Below are 17280 nucleotides of genomic sequence, written 5' to 3'. Positions count from 1 at the left end.
TTATTATTATTATTATTATTATTATTATTATTATTATTATTATTATTATTATTATTATTATTATTATTATTATTATTATTATTATTATTATTATTATTATTATTATTATTATTATTATTATTATTATTATTATTATTATTATTATTATTATTATTATTATTATTATTATTATTATTATTATTATTATTATTATTATTATTATTATTATTATTATTATTATTATTATTATTATTATTATTATTATTATTATTATTATTATTATTATTATTATTATTATTATTATTATTATTATTATTATTATTATTATTATTATTATTATTATTATTATTATTATTATTATTATTATTATTATTATTATTATTATTATTATTATTATTATTATTATTATTATTATTATTATTATTATTATTATTATTATTATTATTATTATTATTATTATTATTATTATTATTATTATTATTATTATTATTATTATTATTATTATTATTATTATTATTATTATTGGCTCAAAAGGAGCTTTCACACAGGTCATCAACGATCTCTCCTTGAAACCAATCTGTGGTGTTCCCTGGAAGCTGAGTGACAACAAGTCTCTCCAGATTTCCAGTACTCTCCATCTCTTTTGATAACCTTTGCAAATAAATTTACATTATCGCAACAGCCGCTTACCATTGATTTCTTCACTGGCAACGGCCATTGGTCTCCACTGGAATTTGAGTGGCAATAAACCTTTTTTTTTTTTTTTTTTTACACAGTGATCACCACTTATCAAGGCCCGGAAGCCACTCAGGGATAAGGGTTATTGCAAGTACATTAAGTTACTGAGGAGATTTGCTGAAGTGTTTACTTAAGGGGGCGGTTCATTAGGAATTTGTTAACATTGGACTTGAAGACATCCAAGTTGTAGTCCGGAGGGAAGCAGGCAGACGGAACAGAGTTCCACAGGCGTGCAGTTCTAAGAAAGAAGCTTTGTTCATGGAATCCGCGTTTTGATTTAGGCACAGATATAGAGTGGGGGAAATTTTTCACAGTGGATTCAGCTAGACGGGTGTTTTTCGTGAAAGATTGGCGAGGGGGGACCAGAGATTGGAGTTCAGACGAGCATCTGCCATGGAAATAACGATAAAACAAGGACAGGCTCGCAACGTCTCTTCTGTGGGAGAGAGGTTGCAGGGTAGAGAAAAGGGCATCCCCCACTAAGCCACGAAGTCTATTTTGTACTCTGTCAAGGCAGGATAGGCTGTTTTTAGCAGCTCCTGCCCAGATATGGCAACAGTATTCCATCCTTGGACGTACTTGGCTTTTATATAGATAGAGAATTGCATCAGTAGCGAGATATCTTCTGGAGCGGTAGAAGGATCCCACCATCTTTCCAGCGACCTTAGCAACAGACTTGATGTACGTGTTCCATTTCAGATCAGGAGTAAAGGTCAAACCCAGAAGCTTGTCAAAATACGGAGCCTCACCCAGACGAGAGCCATCCATCACAATTGATGCCAGCTGGGGATCAGAGCGTTGATGATGTAAGGATAGGAGTTTGGTTTTGGATGCATTAAAGGTAACCAGCCACATCTTCCCCCACTGAACCACGCGCTCGAGATCAGAGGAGAGAGAATCAGAGAGAACTTTGTCATTTACAGCCTTTGATGTGTTGCCGTAGATGGTTGTGTCATCAGCATAGATGTCAACGAATGATTTAAGTATTTGTTTAGGGAGGTCATTGATGTAGATCAGGAAGAGAGTTGGGCCCAGGATTGACCCTTGGGGGACTCCAGCATTTATATTGCAGGCCTCCGATTTTTGTCCATCGACCACTACTCTTATGAGCCTATCGGAGAGAAATGATTTAATGATTGAGAAAACATTTCCAGTTATACCGTAGCTGGAAATCTTGTGAAGTAGACCCTTATGCCATACCTTGTCAAAGGCTTTTGATATGTCAAGAGCAATTGCCCTAGAAAGGAAGCCTTTGTCAAGAGATTCACTTATCCTGTGGGATATAACCGTCAGCACATCTGCGGTAGATCTTGCAGAGCGGAAACCATATTGTGTGTCACTAAGAAGGTTATTCCTGCTGAGGTGGTTGACTATTTCTCTATTTAATATGGATTCCAGCAACTTACTCATAACACACAGGAGACTTATAGGTCTGTATTGAGAGGGAGATGACTTATCACCTGAATTCTTAAATATAGGGCAAACTGAAGAGGTCTTCCAGGGAGTCTGAAAGCACTTCTCCTTTAGGCAGCGCTTAAATAGTTTCGTAAGTATGGGAGCAAGTTCTGGTTGAAGCTTTTTTAACACTATAATTGGGATGCCATCAGGGCCAGTTGCTTTACTGGAATCTAGGTTCTTTATTAGTTTGGCGACCTCATGCACGGATATTTGTATGTTACCTAGCTTGTTCTGTGTTATAGGAGGAAATATGGGGAGTTGATGGCCTTCGTCGCATAGGGTAGAATTAGCTGCAAAGTTCTTTGCAAATAGTTTGGCCTTGTCTGACGCTGACGAGATGACCTCTGGTCCATTGATAATGGTTGGTATAGAACCCACACTTCTGTTCAGGATCCTATTTGTTATTTGCCAAAACTGGTGGGATCCAAGCCGCTGATCAGCTACCTCCCCAAGTTTCCAGTTCTCTTCGCACTTCTCCTGCTAAGGTCTGGTCAGCGTTCTCCCCTCGGTCTTTCCATCCTACTTGACCCTTCCCAGCTATTTGGCATCACTCTTTGGGGGGGGGAGGGTCAATGTTGAGGCAATTGGGGATGGGATAGTGAACTTATAGATATGCAGCTTCAATGTTCTTGCTTTCATGTAACGTTTCATCTTTTGCCTTTGCAGCAGTTCGTCTGGCCCGCACATATAGCCCATGTGCATTAGTTTCCGCATTCCAGGGGTTTCCTTAATATTTCAGCTGTTTTCATCCGTTGTATCTTTCCAGTCATTCATCTGATTCCAATTTCTTCCATTCTTTTTTCAAAGTTATTATTATTATTATTATTATTATTATTATTATTATTATTATTATTATTAGTAGTAGTAGTAGTAGTAGTAGAACCCGTGGAAATTCCACGGTAGTTGAAAGCATCATCACATAAGTAAACAATAGAATAATCAGTGTAATATTAGTTCCGATCACACCGTAAACTAAAAAATAAATATTTTTCGAGCCAAATATGGAGAACTGCTTGAGATATATTATTATAAGGAATAGAACTATAGTAAGATAACAGTTTTTTTTCTATAGATTATAATTTCATCAAAGTGACTTGTAAATCAATTAGTAATAACTATGTCACAATCTTTTCTTGATAATATGATAATTTGACATGTAAGTAATAAAATTTGATAGAAGCATTGCATTTTTTTTCACCGTGATAAGAAAATGGAATGAATCAGTAAGGAGTTCGATTGGTGGGATTTGGTTTAAAAACAAATGTGTAGAATGTTTACAGATGATAGGGCAACACTTGCAGAAATATATATTTATCAGATAAATATGCGTAATTCATTATGGAATTCAATGTCTGAATTTGTTAGATGAAATAAAGTGATATTTAGATCGTAAATTGCTTCAGACATTTCCGGAACTGACTCTTTATAGTCACCCTCTAATAAAAATATATATGAAATAAAGTGATTTTCAGATCGTAAATTGCTTCAGCCATTTCCGTGACTGACTCCTTATACCCCCCCCCCGTTCCCTCCCATCCTCTTTCGCAATAATATAAGAAGAAATAAGATGCTAGTACAGTATTTTACACAAGAAATAACGTACTTATACAGTATTCTACCTATATGAGAAACAATGGAAAGTCATACTACTCAATGATTTGACGTGGTTTTCAGGTTTTAAAACGTTTATGCACGTCACGGGTAAGATTTTCTGCTTTTTCATATAGGTACTATACTATACAAGTACCTTATTTCTAATTTAAAAATGAAATTACTCAATTATTTTACGTAATTTTCGGGTGTGCTATTTTTTTCGTACGTCACAGCAAAGAGTTTGTTTTTTCATATAAGTACTATACTGCAGAAGCTCCTTATTTATTATTTAAAAATTATACTAATCGATGATTTCACATAGGTTTCAGTTTTAATCACTTTTATCTACATTACAATAAGATTTTCTTTGTTTTGAAAACAAGTACCTTATTATTTAAAAATGAAACTCTTCGATTATTTTGTGTTATTTTCTGTTGTGCTAAACTTTCCGTGTGTTACGGCTAAGAGTTTGTTTTTTTCATATAAGTGCTATACTGAAGAAGCACTCTATTATTTTAAAGTTATATTACTTGATGATTTGACGTGAGTTTCGGTTTTAATAACTTTTATGTACCGTCTTTTTTTACGGGTGAGAGCTTGATTTTTTCATATAAGTACGGATGCCACATGTTAACTATTGCTAAACAAAGAAAAAGACAATAATGCTTGGGAGACTTGCATTGTGATAACAAAACGAACAATATTCCCCCCTACCTCCGCCTAAACAAAAGCGGAGGAGATAATATTTGGGAGATTACCTTGTGACCACAAAACAGATACTACTCCCCCTATCCCTGCATAAAAAAGGTTTGGTAATCCTTGGAAGCCCCAAAGCACTTTTAAAAGCAACATAATCGTGTTGCTTTTAAAAGTGCCCACTACCACTACCATTATGACGTCATTATGACGTAATTTCTGCAAGATGACTCTGCAGTTTTTCCAAATGTATACAGAAATACACTGTTTTATTATAATGGACTGACGACCTGGGTGTTTAAGTTCGAATCCAGTTCGTTCCACAAAAACATTTCCACTAAGGATGTTGGCAAGCTTCTTGTTGTCCTCCCCCCCCCGTAAGTCGTTCTAGAAAGAATTCTAACTATGAAATATCGGGGAAACCAATGCCAACAATAGAATATTCAGTTTCATACAATATAATGATGATGATCTCTTGTCATATAGCTTACAGTGTTGCAGGGGGGCGAAAGCTGAAGGCAATAATCAACTAAGAAAGTAGACACAAGGAAAGCGGTAACAGCAATAACAAAGAAATGACAAACACAGATGATTGGTCAAAGACAGTAGAACGGACGTCTCGCGGGGTCGAAATGCGATCTCAACGTGTCTCAAGGTAGTCCAGGTCGTATAGACGGAGCCTGATGCGGGAAAGGGTAGTCGAACGTCGACAAAGTACTGGACGTCGACTGGTGTTGGAACCGGTAGCTAGTCATCAATAGGCACTGGTAGTTGGACGTCAGTGAGCACTAGAGTAGAGAGCTGGATGTCAGTGGGTATGGGAACGGGTAGCTGGTCGTCGGCGAGTACCGGAGCTGGTAGCTCGATGTGCTGGAAACTGCAGGAGTGAGATGGAGGATTCCAGAAACGCTGAACATTGCAGGAGTGAGCTGGAGGCTGCAAAGTCGCTGGTTTTAAAGGGGAGTCTCAGAAAGCAGTTAGTAGCAGAGAATGAAATGTGTATTGTCTTCAGGTAGTTTGTGAATCATCCTTAAAAGAACGGTTTGGATCGCATTATTTGTTGGATAATTAGTCCTGGGCATGTTTGAATTACTGCTGCTGAATCTCTCGCCTGCTGAGCTCGACGACTCGACAAGGGCGCGTCAAAGTCAGAATTTAGGAGGCTGGTTGTTTTCTGAAATTTTCGCTGAAGAAGTCGCCTGCTTTATGAAAAGGAATTCGTGTTAGAGTTAAACAAACAAATGCCTATAATTAATTTTAGGTCGGATTTCTTACAGTAAAAAAATATCTTAGGTGTTTCTTTACTGCATATACATTAATCTCGGTTCGAAATACAAGCCGGTTGTTTTTGTCTAATTGCGAAATATTAAGTTTTTTTTCTTTGTTGTCATAAAAGTCATTGCTATTTTTAGCACACGTGGTCGTGATGTATTTCGAGAAGTGTCGATTTCTGCCGACGGCGTATTCGAATTTGGAAACAAAGTAGGAAGGGTAGCCTGACACCGCGACAAAGCCCTCTTCCTGGATAATTGATAATTATAAATTAGAAATAGGAGGATAACGTTCCTCCCTAGAGACGAACCTGCCTGGTTGGAGTGATACGTGTTTATGGTATTCACTCTGAGCTTGGTTGTGTTGGTTGCGATTGTGTAGTTGTTCGGATAAGTTGGATTTGTGGGTGAATTGAAACGAGTTCTGCTTCCCGTGGTGATTTTTCCACAAAAGCTATTTTGACTCTATCAATAGAGCTTATATCCGTACGTTTTCATCAGTCGATGGTGAGATGGTTCTCTGAGCGTTTTCAAACTTTGAAAGGGACCCTGGTATGTTGGCGTTAATGGTCTCTTAACCGCATTATTTTGGACAAAAATGAGCTCAGTTCTGTAGCTGTTGTGGGACGTAAATAGTTGATGATGGTTGCCTGGGTGGTGTGCATCTCAGTTGGACCATTTTATGGCGTAGTTGCTGAGTAAAAGAGCTTGCAGTAGTCAGGTTAGGTATGGTATCATTGGCCGTGTAAATAGAATTCTGTACCGAAAATTATTTCGGCTGGAGCGCATCACAGGTCTTCTTTGAATGAGTTGCAAATTGAAAAGAAGATTAGGGGTGGTTCGTCTACCCAGTTGCTGGTTGGATGTTTTGTGATTAGAGAGGCCAGTGTAACTTTTCCACAAGGCTGTTGGCGAAAAGATGGTAAACGGTAGTCTTGATGTGTTTGACGCTTCGCAATTAGGTAAATTCCTGAAAGAGTGAGGACTGGAGCTGTACACCGCAGTGTATCGTGATGATGCTGGGGACGCCAATACTTGCGATCGACTCCCGAAAGATGGCATTTTTTTTACTGTGTTAGCCGAGTATTTCTACTGCTACTGTCTACTTGAAGAAACGGTCAATCACTGTGAGAAGGTACTGATAATCCTGGCACATTGGTGGGGGCCCAACTATGTTGATAAGGATGTGGATGTGTCTGAAACGTGAGTCAAAGTTGCTGAATGTGTCTGACCGGATTTGTGTGACGGTGTACCTTGCATTTCTGGCACTCAAGACACGTTGATACCTAATCACGGATGTCAATGTTCATGTTGGGCCAAACAACATGATCGGCAATGGGTTTGACTGTTGCATGTTTACTGGGAGGTGACAATACGTATAGGTTGCTGCAGAATTGCATTCTGAGTGCCGGAGATGTGTAGTCTGGTGTGATCCAGTCTTGTATCACAGTGTAGTGTTTTGTTGCTGAAAGGGTTTGGAAATTTTTTTTAAGTTGCATAGATGTGTTGGCTAAGATTTCAGGGAGTATTGTGTCGGATTCCTGGACCTTTAATATTGGGTCTTGGTTGAGTAGTCTGTTTTCAATGTGTTAACATCGAATCGGGATAGGGTATCAGCGTCGATGTTGTTCCTTTGACGTACTGGATATCAGATGTAAATTGTAAAATAGACTCCACATGTCTGATCTCACGAGCTGTATATTTGTCCGAGTTGTTCGATACGAAAGTTTTCAAGGGTTTGTGGTTGGTCAAAACTGTGAAATTCTGGCCTTCTGATAGATATCGGAAGTATTTAATGCCAAGGTATATAGCCAAATGTTCTTTCGAGGTGTTGTATTTGAACTAAACTGGTGATAGTTTAGCGGAGAAGAATGCAATATGTTCGTACTGGTTGACAAACTCCTCTTCTACCACAGCTCCAACTCCAGCGTTTGAGGCATATGTTGTTAGGTATATCAAAGTCCAGGTGTCTTCGTTGAGATACGATAACTTAGTAAAGTTAGCTAAGGACGTTTTTGCTGCTTGAAATGCTTTCTCCTATTTGCCCTCCAGGGCTTTGATTTTACTCCGGAGGAGATTTGTTAGGGGACGAGGAGGTCTGATTATCCGGAGATGAATTTGCAGTAAAAGTTTACCATTTACAAGCGTTGCGGTTACTTTATAAACGTGGGTACCGGGAAATTCTGCATTGGTTTTATTTTATCAAGCAGAGGAGTGGTTTCATGAGCGTCTGTGTGATGTCCGAGAAAGTCGCACTTGTCTTAGTTGATTCGAATGTGTTAGACGGCGGAACACCTTTTCTAGATGTTGTTTATGGATATCAGCGCCTCTGCTAGCCACTACTATATCGGTTGCCGATATATGCGTAGACGTATGATAGGCTATTCAGAACTTCGTCCATCAACCTTTGGAACATCTGGATTGCGTTGCGTAGTACGATGGGCATTTTTTGAATTCAAATAAGCGAAAAGGGGCTGTCACTGCAGTCTTTGGGATGTTCTCTGGCGCAACTAAAACTTAGTAATATGCCTTGGTCAGGTCAATTTTCAAAAAAAAAAAAAAAAAAAAAAATTGCACCCCCCCTTTAGGCCCGAGGCAAAGTCGTAGATATGTGGAACAGGATACCGGCCGGGCACTGTGGATGCATTGAACTTCCGGTAATCCATGCAGATTCTGAATTCCTCGTCAGATTTGGGTACAAGATGCAATGGTGAGGCATACGGGCTATCTGAGAAAAAGATGATGTTATCTGCCAACATCTCTTCAAACGCATCGTTGGCATATGCCAGTTTATGTGGAGGGAGATATTGTGGCCGTGAATATGCTAGTTGTTCAATGATCTTAATGTCGTGTTGGGTTTGATGTTCGCTTGCATCGGTAGGTTTGATAAGTTAGGTAAGGACCTTCTGTCGGCGCAGGATTTCTATATAGCGTATGTTGTGCTATATTGCCCCGCTAATTCTGGTTGTGTTTAGGCTCGATAGGGTTTCTGTGACTTTGATTAATGTTGCGTTGTCGGACAGAGTCCTTGTCTTCGTACGGACAGCTAGGTTGTAATGCGTAAAGAAATCGGAAGCAAACAAGGGTGTTATGAGGTTTGCTACGATGTATGATCACTTGAAGCCGCACATGAAGTTAAAGCTCAATGTTAGTTTCTTGTTTCCGTAAGTTTGTATTATGAAACCGTTTGCTAGCCGGAGTTGAAATGGGGTGGTTTTCAGGGCGGATCTGTTGGGTGAGCTTTATTACGCTGATAACTGCACCAAATGACTGTTTCAATTATTGCTGCCGAGTCTCTCGTCTGTTGGGCTCGTCAACTTGACAAGGGCGTGTCAAAGTTGAGATTTGGACGGCTCCTTGTTCCCAAGCCGTTATGAAAATTTCGCGAATGCCTAAAATTAATTCAAGGCCGGATTTCTTAAAGTCAAAAATGCGTTCGGTATTTCTTGACTACGTATACATTAATCTCGTTTCAAAATACAAGTCAGTTGTTTTTGTTTAGTTGCGAATAATGAGAATATTTTTTTTTTAATTAGTTGTTGAAAAAAGTAATTGCTATTTTTTGGCCCACGTGGTCGTGACGTAGTTCGAGGAGTATCGCTCTCTGCCGACGGCGAATTCGAATTTGTAATTAAAATAGGAGTGGTAACCTGACACTGTAGCACAACGGTATGAATTGTTTACGATTATATCTGCCCCATCGCACGATAAAGATTTAAAGATTGGTTTTATCTAAATATTCTTCGGAATTCTAACTGTTAAAAAAAATTCACTATATATATATATATATATATATATATATATATATATATATATATATATATACACAAGTAATCCCTCCTATATATATATATATATATATATATATATATATATATATATATATATATATATATATATATATACACAAGTAATCCCTCCTGTGTTTTACTCCATTGGAATAGATAAGAGGAGATTGCAAATTGCATTGTTATGATGACTCAACTTATGCATTCAAGACCTGAAAGTTTAATCCTTCTCTTGCAGATATTAACGGTATGAGACTTTACAAAAGCAACCCCTGTCATGGACGTACATCAGAAGCAAAGCTGCGTCATTGAATTCCCTCATGTAGAAAAAAATCGAAACAATCAACACTCATCAGCGCCTATTGAACGTTTACGAAACCGATGGAGTTGAGGTCAGCACAGTAAGGAGATAGTTCCATCGATTTCAGAGTGGCGGCAGTGAGGTAAGTGACAAAGCGCGACCCCCCCCACTTTCCATGAAGTTTCTCGTTCATCGCTGGCAAAAGTGCATTGAGAATGATTTTTAAAAAAGTTTTAAAATAAAGCTGTAATGTTGTTTTCTTTAGGGCAACAAATTTAGCGTTCTACTCTGTACAATTATGGCACAATGTATAAATATATGAATAGTATTTTACCCTGAAATAACATATCATTTGGCTACGTGTATACATGTGTACGTATGTACATAGATACGCATATACATGATAAAACTTGCGGAGAATGCTCTGTTTTATGGTTGTTGTAAAAATGGAACAGAAATTTAAATTTCGTTCCGTTTTAATCTTATTATTATGGTGCTAAACCCCCCAAAACAAGGCCGATAGCCGTTAGTCGCGTGCTCTCGCGTAATGAATGAATACGTGAATGTAGGATTGACATGAAATTCTTAAAGATAAAATGACCGAAAAATGGACTGAAATGACTTAAATAAATAAAAAGTAAATGACTTAGAATGACTTTGATTAAATTAAGGATGAATTGAATGAGCTTAAGAATGACTTGAATGCTTAAAAAAAAAACTGGAATCCTTCAAAAACAACTTGAATGATCTGGAAAATGACTTGAATGGCTTTGAGGCTGACTGGTTGTAAAGTGGGTGATCATTTTACATTAAATTAATACAGAAAAGTGATCTCCCACTTTATATCACAAAGTTACAAACATAAGTACAGCATGTAGTAAGAACAGATACTACACTTTGATCTTGACCAAAAGGCCAAGAAATAGGGTATTTATTTGCTCCTCCACCGAGCAAATTAGACACAAGGCCGATTTTTAATGTGAGGAGTGAAGAGGAAATGGGGACCAACTCCCCGGGGAGTAGGGGAGCTGGATAGTGACAATTGGTATGAAGGGTTGCCCCTACATTAACCAAGGTCTTATATGTGAGGTTTTCCCCACATATGGTCTTTGCTTGCAGTATCTGCCGGAACAGATACTACACTTTGATCTTGGCCAAAAGGCCAAGAAAAGGGTATTTATTTGCTCCCCCACCGAGAAAATTAGGCACAAGGCCGATTTTTAATGTGAGGAGTGAAGGGGAAATGAGGACCAACTCCCCGGGGAGTAGGGGAGCTGGATAGTGAGAATTGGTATGAAGAGTAGCTCCTACATTGACCAAGGTCTTATATGTGGGGCTACCCCCACATATGGTCTTTGCTTGCAGTATCTGCCGGAACAGATACTACACTTTGAGATATTAAATTTTTTTATTCACAGGAAGAAAAATACAATTGGTAAAATGAACACAAAACTTAGGCACAAGGCCAACTTAAAAAGAAGCGGCGATGGTGAGGTTAATTGATCCATCTCGTCTCTGTTGTAAATTTTAAATGATTTTTCTCTCGGCCAACATCTTTTATCATGATTAGCCTTTAAATTTGTATTTATGTATGTGTGGTGGGAGGGGGAGGATGTTCCTATTTAAACCCAATTTTTAAAACATTTTTTATTTATATAAAAAAATACAATATTAATAAAAATATATAATAAAATAAAAAAAAACCCGGTTAGTAAGGCCCTCCCAACCCTATCTGAAATGCTAGACCACCCGTTTCACTCTTGTTTGTAAAGGAACCAGGTTTTCGCAGGCAGCCTCTAAATGGAGGGGGAGGGGTTGTGTCCTAAATAGGGGGAAAAAGAAAAAATTGGCGGTAGGGCGAGGGGGATGTTAGTGTTTGATTTGATTTCCTCCGAGATGGGTTGAATTTTGAAAAGAAGGGGGCAAAAGAAAAGAAACATTGTTGTTTTTGGAGGTTGGGGGTCTTGGAGGCTTTCTAATAAGGAAAACAAGATTTATTCGGCTGGTTGAGAGGCTGAAGGAAGTAGAATTGGAAAGAGGCGGGGGTCCAACAGAAACCTCAGAACCGTGCGCTCCACACCTAGGTGGGGAACACGTATTCAAATTTGGCCCCTCTTCATACACACAGACTTGCTAACTGTATCCATCTTCTTTCAAAAGCCACGCGATGCAGCATTCTTCTGTCGTATCTGGTCTTTACCTGTAATTGGTGTTTAAAGAAAGCGATCAGATCCTGATCAGAAAAAGGCAGCACCCCCCGGCCATCTTGCAGTCTCGACGTCCAAATCACCATTCTCATTCACCGCGGCCAGGATTGCGATGTAGACCATTTGTTGTCCACTACGTTGGATACAGTAATTGGGCGAGGATGCTCGGGGTCGATGCGAGCCGTCACCTTGCCAACATACGACCAGTACTGGCGGAGTTCGCGGCAATCGAAAAATGCATTATCAGTTGTTTCTGCAGCCATCGTCCCGCAACGGGGACAGGCCGGCGACTCCAAGAAACCAGAACTGTTGAGGGGGAGTGCGTTTCGAGCCAATGGCTAGGTCAGAGAAAACTCTGAATTGTTCAGATGACTCAAACCTGGCGCCCAGCTCCACGCAGAGCGGATCTCACTCTGCTGCCAACCCATAGCGAGTCGTCGGCAGCCCCCCTCACTAGATCCCTGTGGAGTTCCCTACGGGTGGCAGTCACAAGGTCGCTGGACCCTGGTAGTCGTTTTAGCGCGGCTCGACACTCTTTCAGGTAGGCTGAATCTCCCCGTGGCCTACGACGACTCTCGATAGTGGGGTCGAGAATGAGTTCGGGAAAGGCGACAGTAATTGCGGGGTGCCACGGTTGATTATCTTGAAGGTAAGACCAGTCTCTTGGCGTCTCGATTACACCTCAAGTCCGGCATTCCCAAACCTCCCTCACACGGACGTTGAATACAGACCTGTCTGATCATCCAGTGTCTTCCTCTGTTCCAAAGGAGCGAGGACAAGAATTCGACAAGAGCTGTTAGGTGTTGTGCAGGCAGAGGAAGTATGGCCAGTCAGTAAAGGATAAGAGGGAAGACGTATGTGGCGCACGCCTCAGCTCTACCCTTTAAGGAAAATTTCCCTGGAAGCCACGCGTTGACCGCAGCTGCCATCTTTGACCGTACCTCCGACCAATTCTTATCAAGCTGGAGACCCGGTCCGAACCACATGCCGAGGATCCGAACCGGGCCATCCGTCCAGCTGAAGGGCGCCGGGAGGTTTGCGTTTCCACTCCAGGCGCCCAACCGCAGTCCGACCGATTTGCTGCGGTTTATCTTGGCCCCCGTGATTCTTTCGTACTGTGCAAGCGCCTCCGACATGATCTCGATGTCTCTGAAGCCCAACACAAAGACCGTGACATCATCGGTGAACGCGGATACCTTAGCAGCTGAGCCGCCAGGCAGAGCCATTCCGCTCAGGGCCGAATTTGCCTCCCCACGTCTCAGCTTGCGGAGCAGAGGCTCCAAGGCCAGGACGTAAAGCAGGGACGACAGCGGACAACCTTGACGAACCGACCGAGAGATAACAAAGGGTTTCGAGCGCTTTCCGTTGACTTGCACAACAGTCGTGGGCTGTCGATACATCACGGATATCCACTTGCAGAAGTCCGGTTTAAAACCGGCGGCCTCTAAGACAGATGCCAGTAAACGATGGTCGACCCTATCGAACGCTTTGGACTGATCTAAGTTGATCAGCGCGGCCTCCGTGTCGTCATCTATTCCCCCATCTAGGATCGTGCGGATCAGGTGCAAGTTGTTCTGAATCGATCTCCCCTTCACAGCGTAGTTCTGTTCCGGTTCAACCAACTCTTCGATAACAATCTGCAGCCGATTCGACAGGACCTTGGCCAAAATCTTCAACTCTGTGTCCAGCAGAGTTATGGGCCTGTAATCGTCTAACTCTTCCCCACCATGCCTTTCCTCAGCAATGTGATCACTCCCTTGGTTACCTATCCTGGGATGGATCCCTGAGCAAACCAATGGTTGAACACATCCGTCAGAAGAGGCAGAAACATGAGCGACAGCCTCAAATACAGTTCGTATGAGAGACCATCGAGTCCTGGCGATCTATCACAGCTGACCTGCTTTAGCGCAGTAAAGACCTCCCGCTCCGTCACCCGGCCCTCGCAACTAACCGCTCTAGCCGCGCCAAGACGGGGAGAGTCAGCCAAATAGTCGCTAAACTCAAGGACCGGAAGATCGGGCTGCTGCGTAAAACGCTCCTCGAAATGTTCTCAAAACCCCTCGCAGATCTCCCGAGTCGATTCAAGGGTGTGTCCATCCGGATGTCTAACTTTTGCAATGTATTTGTCCGAGCCACGCCTAGAAATCTCACGACGCGCAACAGCATCAGAGTTAACTGCTTCATTGCCTATCTTTCTAAGCCTAGCTCTGACTAATTGACCTTCGTAGCGCTCTCTAGTCTCGCGCAGTAGGTCCTGCTTAGCTAGTTCCTGACTAACCCTATCACCCTCCCCTGTAGCCCGGGCTAGTTTCTGCTCTAGTTGCTTCTTTGTCTTGGCCTTATCTAGTGCGAGACGCTGCGCATACTTGACGGAGAAGCTTTTAATGTTGGATTTTAGACTTAACCACCACTTACTCCCGGTAACCGCCCCCACTAGTGTCTTTTTAAATAATTCTCTTAACTGGTCTCGGAAGTTTTGTATCTCCAGAAGGGAGGTGTTTAACTTCCAGTACCCCGCTAACTTAGGCTATTTCCTAGCTTCAGCCGGGCCATAACTAGTTTATAGTCTGACTGACCTAACCAAGTGAACGTGGGGCAAGATAGGAAATCTATTTCGCCTCTTCTAACTAGTATCCTGTCCAAATAAGTATTCAGATAGGAGGGAACGCTATTGGTCCACGTTCACATCTTTCGCCCTGGATGCTCGACCCGAAACCTGTCGACCAGATCGCATCTAGCCATCAGGTCAGCCAGGCTAGGCTCACATCTCTCCGACCCTCTAACTTCGCCTGCTACCTTATCTCTGGGTCTAAGATGGCGTTCCAATCCCCCATTAGCTTCCGACAATCTACAAACGCGTCATGACTCTCTCATGTGCGGTGCGGGGCGCCTGAACCGCAACTACCCGAAACACAGAATCTTTTACGGCAACATCGGCCACGACCAGCCTGTCCACCGTATCTCTATGAACAACGTCGACTGTCGCGGACAGGGTTCGTTTCACTAGCAAGTAGGCTCCTTTCCCCCGTGGGCTGCCATATGCCGAGAAAACTTCGAAATCCCTATTCAGCACCTGACAGTCCACACAAGAAACGAAATGCGTCTCCTGGATCGCACAACATCTACTCCCAGAGACAAGAGGTCGTGCCGGAGGCTAGCCACCCGGCCCGATGATCTCAAGCCCCTCGCATTCAAACTGGCCAAATTTAAAGACATGGTACCTACCTGAGGGTGTGTCGCACTCGGCTCCAAAGTCGGTCGGCGTAAGGATGCCGACGTTGTACGCGATGCTCAAGGAGGTCAGGTTTTTCAGGTCCTGGCCTTCTCTCACAATGCCGCCGTCTAGGGGAAAGGTCAATTTTATGGCCCTGTAGAGAGACGGATGGACCCAGAATGGGACCCTTCCCTTGCATTGTTTTGACAGTCCGTCAAGGGAAGAGTCGCTTTTTTTTTTAAAAAGTTCTATTTCCGGAGAGGCCCCTTCCGCTGCCTCCAGAAGTGACCACAAGTTGCCCTTGCAAGCTTCTGGAGTTCTAACGAAAGTTATTAGGAGCGGGGCGTCCGGGAAATTGGAGGGGATGTTAACATCTTTTCCCTCTATCTGTTGGCAATCCAGCAGTGGCTTTAAAGTCTTCCTCTGACGATGTGAGAGGGTCGTTGCCACCGTCAGAGGGTCAATTTGACACAGCTCTTGCCTTTTAGTCGGTCCTCGAGAGGTAGAGCGGTCCCTTCCTCTCCCGGGTTCATTCGTTTCTTTTTCTCTTTGGGGTGGTAGTTCAGAGCTTTCTTCGCAAGTTTTACCATATACATATCTATATAGATGCATATGTACAGTTTTCCTCTATTAGATGTGTGTTCGCCTCTCTGTGAGACTTTTTCATCAATCGATTACGTTTAAGTGTTTAAAAATGAATCGTAGTATTAAAGAAATTCTATAGTCAGGCTTTATAAATAGTGTCACATAATAATTTAGGATTTTTTTCTCCATTATTTTTTCGTATATTGTAATTCAAAACAATTATGACCAACATTTTCAAACATCTTGGAATATTGTCATTCATCTCTGATTCATAATAGTCTGCTGCACTTAATACTGCAACAGACTATATGGATCAGAAATGAGATTTTCGGGTATGCTGTCAAGGTTGAGGGTATCTATTCTGAAAGCCCTCCTTAACATGGGGAGGTTGGGAGGTGTCTATTTAAAACTCCGTTCTTAAGATTGGGAGGTTGGGGGTGTCTATTCCGAAAGCCATTATTACTATGGGGAGGTTGAAGTGTTCATTCGTTGTAAGCATACCGAAAACCTATAAAAGTCGACATTTCCAATGTGAACGGTAAGTTGAACTTATGTTTTTGCGTTAAAAAAAAATAATGAACACCTTGTGCCACACTAAGAAGATACGAGTACAGGGCGTTTAAATATCACCATATAAATTGTGAAAATATACTTGAATATACTTATATTGTCTTGCTTAGGTGGATTGAAAGGTTCATTATCTTTGGTCTGCCACAAAGGTTCATTATCTTTGGTGTGCCACAATAATATTTTGTTACAGTTATGAATTTTTGAGATGAGGTATGGGTGTTTGCATAATTTAGATTAATCTAAACGATTCTTTTCATTTTGAGTGTTATCTGTACAACTCTTAGGTCGATGTAACTTCCGACTTTCGTCAGGTGTAAAAGTCGCCATGTTTTGGCAGGAAAATAAGGGAGTAGTTCTGCACTCTAGTGTCGAAGTTTTGAATCTAATTTATAAGAATTATAAAGATAATTATAAGATAATATAAAATATAAGATAATTAAAGATAATATGAAGTTTATAAGAAGTATAAAGATAATTTAATCATCAGAGAATCATAGGGGCATAATTTCGAACTTATTATGATTAACATTTTTCTAACTTATCATTAATTTTTTCTCTGATAATTAAATCATCTTTATAATTCTAGTAAACTTACTTGCAACTAGATACAAACATCAGAAACCTCTCTTTTTTGCCACCAAAGCCTGGCGACTTTTACACCTGACGAAAGTCGGAGGTTACATCGACCGAAAAGTTGTGCAGATAGCAATTGTCCGATTAATCTAAATAACACACACACACACACACACACACACACACACACACACACACACACACACACACACACACACACATATATATATTGTATTTTGTGTACAGAAAGTTGTTAGATAAGTTATTGGTACCGTCGATTCCAAGCCCGATAATTAGGACCGTTTTA

General features: G+C 41.0%; 2 pseudogenes; both read right to left on the bottom strand.

The window, feature by feature from the left end:
- Positions 1-10614: 10614 nt before the first annotated feature.
- On the bottom strand, positions 10615-10751 carry LOC145246970 (U2 spliceosomal RNA; annotated as a pseudogene).
- Positions 10752-10873: 122 nt separating this feature from the next.
- LOC145247043 (U2 spliceosomal RNA) lies at positions 10874-10999 on the bottom strand (annotated as a pseudogene).
- Between the last annotated feature and the right edge of the window lie 6281 nt (positions 11000-17280).

This window comes from Euprymna scolopes, chromosome 24, assembly GCF_053919585.1.
Source record: "Euprymna scolopes isolate OS-2025 chromosome 24, ASM5391958v1, whole genome shotgun sequence".
NCBI classification, from domain to species: domain Eukaryota; kingdom Metazoa; phylum Mollusca; class Cephalopoda; order Sepiida; family Sepiolidae; genus Euprymna; species Euprymna scolopes.
Note: the sequence above shows the minus strand (reverse complement) of the source record. Positions and strands in the feature narration are given on the sequence as shown.